Source organism: Oryza sativa, chromosome 2 (assembly GCF_034140825.1).
Source record: "Oryza sativa Japonica Group chromosome 2, ASM3414082v1".
Classification (NCBI taxonomy): domain Eukaryota; kingdom Viridiplantae; phylum Streptophyta; class Magnoliopsida; order Poales; family Poaceae; genus Oryza; species Oryza sativa.
In genome coordinates, this window is record NC_089036.1 from 1,492,311 (window position 1) to 1,504,688 (window position 12,378).

Here is a 12,378-nt window from a genome sequence, read left to right on the forward strand (position 1 = left end):
TCTATGGACGCGGTGTATGGAGTGGGGTGAGGAGGTGTGTGTGAGAGAGAAAGAGGCCGTGGTGGGCCCGAGATGGCGGTGGTCCAGTTGGGTCGGGGTGAGACCTGTCGGGAGGTGGGCCCGGATAGGCGGTGGCAGAGGCCGGAAGTCCGGAACGCCATCAAGACGTTGCATGTATGTACAGTACAGCTTGTCTGCTTTCGTATATAGAGAAATTTTAAGGTCTTAAAAAATGTTTCAGGAGGTATCTAAATTTTTCACTGATATTTTTAATATCTTAAGCTACATAAAGTCTGGAGTTATCAAATTTCACACTAAGCATCTCCTGATACCATTTCAAAAATGATAAAATTACCCTAGCATATATGTAGAGCACCATGGTCATATCACGGACACGATCGACATTTCATTCGTTTTTGGGCCTGTTCGGTGGCATTGGCTGCTACAGCCACTGTATCTATGTAGCTATAGTGGCTGCGGTAGCCAGCCAACACCAGCTGTATTTTGTAGGGGCTGCAGGGGAGTGGTTTTTTCTGCAGGGGTTGAAGCCGTTTCCACAGCTGAACGGCTGGGTTGTGAAGCACAGCTCAAACAGCTGTGAAAACGGGCTACCGAACATGCCCTTTATCTAGTTAGTTGAGTGTGCAGGTAATAAGTTGTACCCAAAGTCTCCATCGACAATTTTGGTCATTATATTATAGCTCGATTATACTCCAACCAAAATTAGTTATATAGGAATTTCGGTCGGAGTACATCGAGTTATTCCAGTTGCACTACGTGGTAGCCTGGTAGGGCTTGAGACAGAGGAAATTTGACACGTACAAATACCGTTGGCAACTGTGCCATATTTCTACGCTGTGGCATATCTCCAATCCAATACTCTACTCTACTTGTTAATAATAGACATTGTTTAATGAATGCTGCTATACAACTCATATATAATTAGAGACATATAACTATAGATCAATTGAAGGAGAGTATATTTATATGCACTGCAGCCGTTTATAACCGTTGATCGAATTCGGTCATACATAAATCAAACACTTGGATCGTATGCAAAGCAATTTCCATTCCAAAATTTCAAGTGTACTGGGCTTAGGAGACATGCAAGCATGGGCCGTCCGTTGAGCAATGCCATTGTTTTATTTGGACCGGAACACAATAGCGACCGGTGAAGTCGTGGGCCGTATAGACATTGCATGTACAATATCAATGGCTAGACTACAGGGGCTACATTAGCAGTTGTCCCTGTACTTTGCACATGTCATGGTCCTATATATACATACAGCACCATGGTCATATAATGGAGACATTTTATTTATTTTCACCCTAATATGTAGAGTGTGGTAGCATAAGCTATAAACTGAATCCCCGTCATGATCGAGTGCCAGTTGAGCTTGACATGATATTTTGCCTTTCTATTATACTCCAGTAAACATTATGTATAAATGCCGATCGATGATAATATGCATCAAAATCCCCCAATTTCACCATATGCTAGGGCTTAGGAGGCACAGGGAATATGACATGCACATATACGGTAAGTAGTTCTTCCATCTTGTACCATTTTCGCCTCCTTTATTGCCCACTGCATGCATCTCTCACTCCTATGGGTACTAAACTTGTCATCTTCTCAACGTGTCTGAAGAGTGACACAGCTTCAATTTCCAGTATACTGTTTATCTTTCTTTGTGTTTAATTGAGGGATCATTTGCGAGGAAGACATGCATGTGAGAAAGGGTTTTTCGGCTAGCTCCACAAGCTGAGTTAGCCGGTCTGGATTCGAAGTCTCACCCCTTCTAAGAGTTAGGGTTACTACTATTTTATCAGTTCACTTAATTTTTGCTAAAAAGAAAAGGATCTGACAAGCACAAGCCTCATGCATCATGCAATTTATCTAGTACTCTGACCGTACAAAACATAAGGAATTTTAGATGATAGAACATACCACAGTACTACGAATATGGACAGATAATATATCTAGATTATAATGATAGGATGTGTTCTATCCATCCAAAATTTCTTATATTTTAGGAGTACAGAGTACTATCGCTGTCTCTTCACAAAATTTAAGACCAAAGAGAGGCATGCAGTTGATCAAATTTAACTACCAACTACCTACTGCTAGCTCATAAACACACCACACATATATATGTAGATACATTGAGAGAGAGATCATCGAGATGGACGTTACAGTAGATCGTTGGAGGTGCAAACAAGCAGTGAGACCGGCCACCACTGCACATACATACATGGGTCGGCACTAACACACAAGTTCAGGCACTTTCCATGTAATCTTGGTAGGCTTCGGAGGCATCAGGAATCGATGATGCGTGAAATTATGTCGTTGGGGTTAGAGCCTACGCTCGATCGTCGCTGATAGTTTGAACATATGCACGAACATCAACGATAACAGAATCCCTACCTAGTCTTGATGGACCATTAGAAAATGACGTTGAATTACCGTGTGATACTTCCTCTATCTAAGGCGTGCATATATTCCAAGATTCAACTTTAAAAACATTTGACCAACAATTATTATAATATAATATAAATTTTATTTGCTAAAATTAATATCATTGGATTGAAATTTAAATTTACTTTAAGATGGTTATAATTTTATTTCAATAAACCTTATACTTATAGTATATGATATTGTAAATTATAAGTCAAAGATTAGTTTTGAAAACTGTGCCAAGTTTGATCATGCCTTATATTACAAATAAACCTTAATAGTATATTAATTCTTCCTTAGCCTCCGTGGTCGTGTGTCCCCGAGCATTAGAGGCCGGCGTGCTGCCTTTTGATTTCCCGTTCAAGCTAGCCAGATGACCGGCTGCAGCGTATGTGTTAGTTGATATTGTGAAATCAGTGACCATCTTATTTACTCAGATCATGTTTGCGAGTTGAGAAGGGCGAACTGATGGTTAATTAGGAAATGTTACTACTTTTTCTTTAAAAAAATACTTCTGAATTTTTCTTAAAATCGTTGATGATCGTGGGCACTCTCTGGCCAGGTTGCGTGGATCAATGATGATCGTGACAGTGTTCATCGGTGTGTAGTGACAGCACATTTTGGACCCTACATGCAAATCAATATATTGACTGAATTTTACAGTTTTTCTTAATTTTTTGTTGAATTTGATCAAAGTTTATTCAAATCCAATCAATACCTGTTAAAATTTTTATAAAATTTCAGTCCGAAAAGTGCCGACAATAACAGAATTTCGTAAATTTTGGTCCTACCGAAAGCACCGAAATCGAAAGGGCAAACCCTCATAGTGAGTAGTGACTGGTGAGATCCTTGGGGACGGCCGGGTGTGCCAACAGCTGCGGATCATTTCAGTGTTCATCAGTTATGTCCATTAATTGCCTGTATCTTGAACCACATATCAAGGAAACAAAAAAGAGAGAGAAGAGCAGCTAACTATAGATTTGTAGCCAGCTACAGTATAAAGTGCTAGACGTAATGTGTGTATGGCATGTGGGACAAGATATCAATAGTATAGTATATGTTTATAGGTAACTATTGTATGTATTGGCTATTAAATTGATTATAGATGATTTGCAGCTATTAATTACTCCCTCCGTATTCGTAAAGGAAGTTGTTTTGGACAGCGACACGGTCTCAAAAACACAAATTTGACTTCTTGTTTCTATAAAAATATTTATTGGAAAGTGATATATGTATACTTTTATGAAAGTATTTTTCAAGACAAATCTATTCATTTAAATTTTATATTTTCAAACTCAACAACTTAAGAGTTACTCATGATTTATATTCTCAAGATTTGACTTAAACATTGTTCTAAACGACTTCCTTTATGAGTACGGAGGGAGTAGCTCTACTATTAAACTTGCTCTAAACCCGCCGTGTGTTGTGCTCGCCACGAGGCGCCGATGCTGAGGGTCACAGTGCCACGCCGCGCCGCCAACGCCGGCTGGTTTGATGATTCGATCCCATGGCAAACCCTACCACGTGAGTGCTAGCCAGCTTAGGGGGAATGCACGCACGTACTCTCTCCGTCCCAAAAAAAAAACCAACCTCGTATTAGGATGTGACATAACCGGTACAATGAATCTGGACATACTCTATGTACATATTCGTTGTACCAGAATATATCACATCCTAGTATTAGGTTGTCTTTTTTGAGACGGAGGAAGTATGTGCCTTTCCGGTGGGCTGTGCAGTGACTGGGTTGGTGCCTTTTGGGCTTTTAGTTTGGCGAGGAACCGTAATGTTTTGACCCATTGATACATACTACTACCATGCCTTCTTCACCGGCCGTCTAGCGTGTCATGATGACACATAGACACAGACACCCATAAACACGCGCGTACACACCCACCTCATGATAAGTACGAAGTAACTCCCTTTAATATGCTTTTTATGATCTTGACAAAATTAAAGAAACGAAACGGTCTTTTTAATTGCTCCCAACTAGTGCAAGTACACGTTGATTGTTGCTTGACCATAAAAGCAACAGAGAGAGAGAGAGAGAGAGAGAGAGTCATCAATCGGTAATACTACAAGATGGATGCAAGCAAGTGCGTGTGTCGATCTAGTTAGCCATGGAAGACAGCAGGAACCAGTTAGTTGTAGAAATATGAGGTCGTCTGTAGCAGCTGAGCGTAGCCACTGTATGGTGTGTGCGCTGACTTGCAGCCAAATTCCAAGCGGTGGTGCCATCTTCACTGGAGGCGCAGCTGCAAAATCTTGGTCATCATAGGCGCTATGCAACGGCTGCACAATGGATTAATACGGGAGGGGGTTCATTAATTTTTCCCCGTGCACATCAAATGTGTACTAGGTGTTCTTAATTTTCTCCTATAATGGACTTCTGCGTACACATTAGCCGTCAAGCCAGCAATTTGTTGGTCTTGGTTGTATCCCTTCCTTGCAAATTGAGTGGGACTCGATCCATATGCATATGAGAATTTTATTTTAAGTACATATTGATTGTTAATTGGTTTCTAGTTGCTATGTACACAGTCGTATGTCAAGGTTTGCACTTTCGATTTTGGCGAAAATTTCAGTAATTTCAGCGGGACCACAATTTACGAAATTTCATGATTTTAAGCACTTTTCATTTGTTTGAAATTTTAATAGATTTTGACTGAATTTGAATAATCTTTGACCAATTTCAACATAAAATTAAGAACATCTAAAAATTCCGGTCGATATATTGACTTGTCGGTGGGGTTCGAAATTACCGAAATTGCAATCACAATGTAAGTACCTTCGCTTGGGAAAGTACTATGTTTTGGAAGTTCTTCGACATATATATACTATATATTGTCTCACTCATCATGTATGCATGTTTCCGTTTTAATCTTCTTCCTCAAAAGATTAAAGTTGGATTTAACTACTCCCAACAAGTACCCACTGCTAGGTGTACATCCTCATAATAAACACATCAACTAGTCATAGTTGAAATATTCAGTGCCACATCTAGACACACGCACGAAGAGCTGATCACAATTGATCGAGACATGTTTTGACTTTTGAGGTTTCAAAAATCAATTAAACAAACACAGCAAGGCCCTCTATATCTGCCATATGAATGTGTGCACTGTTGGTTGATGCTATATCTACCAAGTACAAGCTAGTTTGCTGTCAAGCTATAGCTGCTTGCATTGCGTATGTTTGGGTATATAACTATGGGCCCGTTTAGTTCTCCAAATTTTTTTCCTAAAAACATCACATCAAATCTTTAGACATATGTATGAAGCATTAAATATAGATAAAAAGAAAAACTAATTGCACAGTTATGGGGGAAATCGCGAGACGAATCTTTTAAGTCTAATTAGTCCGTGATTAACCATAAGTGCTATATTAACCCACATGTGCTAATGACGGCTTAATTAGTCTCAAAAGATTCGTCTCACGGTTTCCAGACAAGTTCTGAAATTAGTTTTTTCATTCGTATCCGGAAACCCCTTTCGACATCCGGTCAAACGTTCGATGTGACACTCAAAAATTTTCTTTTTCCCGACTAAACACACCCTATACCTATCTAGGCTTGGGGGGGCAACAGGAACATTTGTGACAAGAGGTCAACTCAAAAAGGATAGCGCCCACTTGCAACCGATGCTGTGCACACGTTCCTAATAGCGAGGAGTTGTTGGTGTACACAGGTACCGGTCACATCTCTACTCTCTTCATGATGTGCCAACGGGCAGCTACGATAAGTGCGTTGTCCCAGCTCTTCATCTTGATGTTTACTACTATCATATTCCGATGTAATGAGCATGATAATCATCAGCATTGCACACTTTTTTTTGGACGATCGGAGTACGCATACTGATATCTTGTATTCATTGTGGAACAAGCACGTCAACACCTAGTTGTGAACCCAAAGCAAAATTAACTAGAATTCTAACATATTAGGCTGCCCCCCTTTGAAACGGAGGACTTTTAAAGTTATTTTTGAAGGATTTAATTTCGTAAGGAATTTTTGGTATGGAATCCTTTGATCCATAGGAAAGGATCATAATTTTCCATGTTACATTCCTATGGCTCGATTTTGTAGAAAAATAAGCAAAAGTTAAATTTTGTTGGAAACTTTCATTTGCTTTGGGTTTTCCTTCTTACGATGGTATATCAAAGAGTTCCTCTTCTTCTTTTGTGTGTTTTTCTTTCCCGTGGAATTAGAGAAGCAGTTGGGCCCGAATAAGAGATGCAGCTGGAATGCATAAGTGGAAGGCAGATAAAGACTACTACTAAATACGGGAAACGAATTTTTGTCCCTCGCATGGCATTTTAATAAGTCATCATTTTTTTTTAGAAAAATAGCAAGATAGATCGATATATAATATATCACTTCATAAACATGCAAGTACGAATTCAGTTTATACAATTAAAAATAAAAACAACAAATTTGGCTCTGAATTACCCATTCTACTTAGAGTCAAATATGTTTTTCTACCTTTATAATTTGAATTTGAACTGCATGCATGTTTGTGAAGTGGCATATCATATATTGATCCATCTCTTACAAAATTTTATTCAAATCTTTCGATATTTTTCGAGCAACATGTAAAATCGAGGCAACATCCCCTCCAGGAATGAAATAGATCGGGTTTCCCCGAAAGATGTTGCGATATCAATGGGTACAGGAACATATATATGTCATTCTCTTATATATACAACACACCATATGGTCATATAACGGACATACTTTATTCATTTCTGCCTCATCGATCATGCATAGTGTAACACGGAAGATACAAGCACACATTGTGAATTTTGTGTACCTGCGTGATTCACTCTTTAGAAAATTTAAGACAGCCATTCATTTAATTTAACTGGTCCCAGCTAGCCAAGCCAACTAGCTAGCTCACAAACACATTATGGCCTTGTTTAGTTCCAAAGTTTTTCTTTAAACTTTCAACTTTTTCATTACATCAAAACTTTCCTACACACATAAATTTTTAACTTTTCCAACTTTAATTTTCAATTTCAACTAAACTTTTAATTTTGATGTGAACTAAACACGTACGTAGCGAGAGATATATATCAACGATCAATGGAGTTGGATGGATGCTGGATTGTTGGGGAGGTGCAAAAAATGCAAAATAAACAATAATAAGACTGATCAAGTAGGTACAATAAACAGTAAACTAAGGCATTGTCCATCTAGCTATAGCTAGGGTATACTCCCTCCGTCCAAAAAAAAAGACAAATGCTGGTTTCCGTGTCCAACGTTTGACCGTCCGTCTTATTTGAAAAAAAATTATAAAAATAATTAAAAAGATAAGTCGCGCATAAAGTATTAATCATGTTTTATCATCTAACAACAATAAAAATATTAATTATAGAAAAATTTCATATAAGATGATAGTCAAACGTTGGCACGGGAACTCACGGTTTGACTTTTTTTTTTGGACGGTGGGAGTATGCTTGGAAGGCATCAGGAATGTGTGATGCACGTACAAAAGCTGACCACTGACGGTCACACAATGTCGACCCAAGCGTGACGGATGTGCAGATCACGGTGGTCTTTGTGTACTTGCACATGAGAGCCCTGGCTGATCATAAGTTGTTTTATATTATAAGTTTGACTTTTTTACTAGTCAAACTTTATTAAATTTAACTAATTTATAGAAAAATTTAGTAATATCTAAAATATTAAATTAGTTTTATTAAATCTAATATTAAATATATTTTGATAATATGTTTGTTTTTATTGAAAATACTACTATATTTTTTTATAAATTCGATCAAATTTTAAAATGTTTGACTAAGAAAAAAGATTAAATGATTTGTAATATGAAACGGAGTGAGTAATGCTTATCTTCTCGCATGACAGACGGCTAATCTGATGACTAGTTAGTTTCCTTCTCTTGCCGGCTGCTTTCCTAATTTCTTTATAAAAAAAAAGACTATGCACGCGATGACCTCTCTATCTTAGGGCTGTATCCAAACCATGCACGCGACACTATGGAATTAATTGATGTCTCACCCACATGTGTGCTATCGTTTTAGTTTAGACCATAAGAAACCTACATCAGCAGACTGACTGTAGTGATCTACACATCAAACTTATAATCACTACACATCAAACCTATATGTAGGTGAAAGAGAGTGGAAGACAGAAGAAAGAAGCACTGGCAAACTTTCTTAACGTTTGCCTAATTAATCTGTTATTAGCGAATGTGGGTTACTGTAACACTTATGACTAATCATAGTCTAATTAGATTTAAAAGATTCGTCTTGTAATTTCTCTCTAATTATACAATTGATTTTTTAATTTATCTATATTTAATACTCTATGCATGTATCCAAAGATTCAATGTGATGTTTTTGAGAAAGTTTTCTAGGAACTAAACAAGGCCTAATTGAGATTGGAAAAATTAAAAGGTGTGTGTGTATGGGAGACGTGCACAGATAAGCATGCAACTAGCTACATACTATGTAGAAAGGTGATATGTTGGCTACTCCCTCCATCAAAAAAAAAAACCTGGGTTTCCGTGTCCAACGTTTGACTCTCCGTTTTATATGATTTATTTTTATAATTAGTATTTTCATTGTTGTTAGATGATAAAACATGATTAATACTTTATGTGTGACTTGTCTTTTTTAATTTTTTTCACATTTTTTTAAATAAGATGAACGGTCAAACGTTGGACACGGAAATCCATGAGTTTTTGTTTTGGGACGGAGGGAGTATTTCTGAAGCCAATAGCTAAAATGGACTATTAGCCTTACTCTAATTAACGAGGTAGTGCATATATAACATATTTTTGGGAAGAATCAAATGAAGAGGTTAGCTGACCGGTCATACACATGTAGTACATTGCTTGCTGCTGACCTCTACAAATACAAGTTATATACTCGTAGTATCCTAATACGTATTGTTGTGCTAGTACACAACATCTAGCTAGCTGTATGCATGAATGCAAAGCTAATGCTGAGGCACATCTCGGCCTAGATCCATCCATCCATCGATTCCATATCTCGGCCTGGGAGGCATTGGGAAGCGTTGATGCACGAAGGCTAGTCTCTGAGGTTGGCGTCTGCCGGTTGCCGCCGCTGTAAACTCTGCCGTGGCGCCGCGGGCCGAAGCAGGCCTTGCGGTTTGCAATGCTGACAGCGTACGCCTCTAACCGATCGATGTGCCTACTGGCATGTACAGTGGACACAAGGGGCCTGTTCGTTGTGCCTACAGCTGCCACCATATATCTTCATTGTATTTTACTGTAGCAGCTGGTTATCAACTACTCCCTCCCTCCGTCCCATAATATAAGGGAATATAAGTGATTTTAAGTTTTTGCTTGTGCTTTTTGACCACTCATTTTATTCAAAAAAAATAGAATTATTATTATTTTTTGACTTACCTTATTATCCAAAATACTTTAAACACAACTTTTCATTTTTTATATTTGCATAAATTTTTTGAATAAGACGAGTGGTCAAACAGTACAAGCATTCCTTATATTATGGGACGGAGGGAGTAGCAGCATCGAACACACCCAAGGACAATACGTGAAACTGGATTTGGAGTTCTGGAGTTAGACACAGCTGATTCGGTGCCCTGCTTTGTGTACCCGCCTGATCGCTCGCAAAGATAGGGTTCACAGATCGATAAAGATGAAACTTGACAATTTGCTGGACAATTTGCCAACATTCCTTCTCTAATGAAATGCATATGTTTCCCTTTTTATCTTAGCCTTTCAGTAATTATTCTCTTGATGGATAGAGAAACAAATTCTGTAAAATAATGCGAAAATGTATATATATGTAATTAGTAGCACTGACTACCGGTTAAATAATTAATTAAATCTTACACGGAGCCTCGGTTGGTATATATATGTATATGTTCTTGTCATCGCCGTCTTGCTTTTGGCTGCTGTCATAAAAAAGCTAACTCTCGATAATTAATTTATGTCCAAACATCTTCTTCAGAAAATTAAGTTAAAACCGAAAGGAGCTGCAAATTCAATTGATTTTTTATATACTCCTTCCATCCAAAAGTCTGAAAACTATTTTTTTTCACCAAAACCAAAGAGCAATGTGATAAAACCAATGGACATACAACTAATAAGTACTAAGATGACTTCTTGGATTCCGATCAACAATTTAATTTAGCACATGATAATTACAAATAGGACTTAGACTTTTAAAAAAACAAAAAATATAATATATCTTAAACTTTTGGAGTGAGCTAGAGAGTACTATTGACTACTTCTTCCGTCCTAAAAAAAACTCAACTTCTGGAGTTTGAATTTTGTCAAAAAAAAAACCAAATTTTATCCTTCAATACCCTTTACCTACCTATCACCATTATACTTTTTTCAATAATGATGGGCATTTTGATCATTTTCACTCTTTACTAATTTTGCATTGGGATGTTATGGTTGGATTTTGGATTTTATATGGGACGTACAGAGGGAGTACTCAGCAACCAACGCATCCAGTCATTAGACTCATTACCATATGTTCATAAATGCATATAGACGACATAAAGAGCAAAGATCGAGCTGATCAATCAATCAATCCGAGGTGTGTGTTGGGGTGCCAAAAATCAAACATGAAGAGCAAGCAAGGCCTCCGAAGGCCATGCCTCGTCCTTTTACCAAGTTAGCTATAGTGCCCGGCCGTCAGCTGCTGGCTATCCGGGCCCTTATCAGAGCAGGTACAATATAGCAGACTATTAGCCAACTATAAACATATTTTAATAAGATAAAAAATAAGAGAGAAGAGCAGCGGGCTACAGATCTGTAGCCAGCTGCAGCACGGACTCTAAGACGTAATGTGTGTATGATAGGTGAGACCATACACTAATAGTATAATAAGAAATTATTGTATGAATTGGCTATTAGATTGGCTACGGATGAATTGGAGTTAGTAGTGGGCTATACTATTAAACTTGCTCTTAGCTACTCCCCCGTCCCTAAATATTTGACGTCGTTGACTTTTTTAAATATGTTTGATCGTTCGTCTTATTCAAAAACTTTTGTGAATACTATTCAAAAACTTAAGTAGTACTAGTATATTTAACAATGAATCAAATGATAGGAAAAGAACTAATAATTACTTAAATTTTTTGAATAGAGTAAATTTTAGAAAACTGTAACTTTGTGACAAAACTATCAGTTTGTTGCAACAATAGCGTGAGAAATTCATAAAACTGTAACTTTTACGTTATATGCTGCTACAGTACATATAGGTGACAACTGTAGTAGCGTATGACATAAAAGTTGCAATTTTATGATAATTTTCCACACTATTGTCGCAACAAACTGAAACATATCGCTAATGTTGTAGCAAACTGATAGTTTTGTCACTAAAGTTGCAGTTTTCTAAAATTTACTCATTTGAATAAGACGAACGGTTAAACATGTTTATAAAAAGTCAACGTCATCAAATATTTAGAGACCGAGGGAGTACTTCCATTGACACATAGTATATGCATTGTTAGGATAACTCTACCTATATATCTAGCCAGGGTCTTACCCTTGCCATACATGCGCGACAGTCCCGGCAGTTGATGTGCATGCCCTTCCCCTCCACTACTACAGCACATATCACATGGGTGCCGCTCCTATGAGTAGTAACGGTTGAATTAAACCTAGCACTGATAAGGGCAACCTCAATGTTGGGTTGCTGAATGAGCGATAGGGGTGGGCCCATGTGTAGATAGCTTTAGCTATATCTATCTCTACAATGGTTATGGCCTTGGATGAGAAACAAGCCGGGTCCCACTGGGTTCCATCAAAGAAGAAACATACCACCAATTCACAACCATATGCTGATAGGTTCCATTATATATCATTTTTTAATCTCTTAAGTTCAACTATAAGCTTAGAGCTGTTTTTAAGCATTTAATGCCTTATGTCCATGTCCACAATGTATATAGCTGAAAAAAAGTCTTA